At 47.0% G+C, this 330-nt stretch overlaps 1 protein-coding gene across 1 annotated transcript in view; it reads right to left on the bottom strand.

Moving 5' to 3' along the window:
- Window positions 1-6: 6 nt before the first annotated feature.
- Window positions 7-330, bottom strand: part of LOC105299922 (zinc finger protein 792-like) — a gene marked incomplete at its 5' end in the record, with an annotated part of 2,718 nt that continues 2,394 nt past the window's right edge. The window contains one exon of the mRNA XM_011371897.2: window positions 7-321. The remainder of the gene's footprint in view (window positions 322-330) is intronic.

The following is a 330-nucleotide window of genomic DNA, read 5'->3' as shown; positions in this document are numbered from 1 at the left end:
TGGGTAATACAGTGGCTGGATAAATTCACCATGAGCATCATATGAGATCAACAATGTTCTTCAAAAAGGGAAACCTCAGCAAGCTGCCAGCAGAACCCAGTTCAAGTCTTCATGGCCAAAGATGGGTCATGAGCACAGCTAAACCAGTCGCAATGGAATGGAATGAGACACTCTAATGGCCACAGGCTACTTGCATTCTCTTTTAGAGAGGACAGAGGTCTGCATTCCCTGAGCACAAGGAAGCAGCTGACATACACTCTAGAGACCTGCCAGTGGGTAGAGCTAAGATGGCTTCTGCCACAAACACCAGCAGTGACAAAACTCTGGTAA

Source organism: Pteropus vampyrus, unplaced genomic scaffold (assembly GCF_000151845.1).
Source record: "Pteropus vampyrus isolate Shadow unplaced genomic scaffold, Pvam_2.0 Scaffold196, whole genome shotgun sequence".
In the NCBI taxonomy this organism is placed as follows: domain Eukaryota; kingdom Metazoa; phylum Chordata; class Mammalia; order Chiroptera; family Pteropodidae; genus Pteropus; species Pteropus vampyrus.
This window is presented reverse-complemented; position numbering and strand designations above follow the sequence as displayed.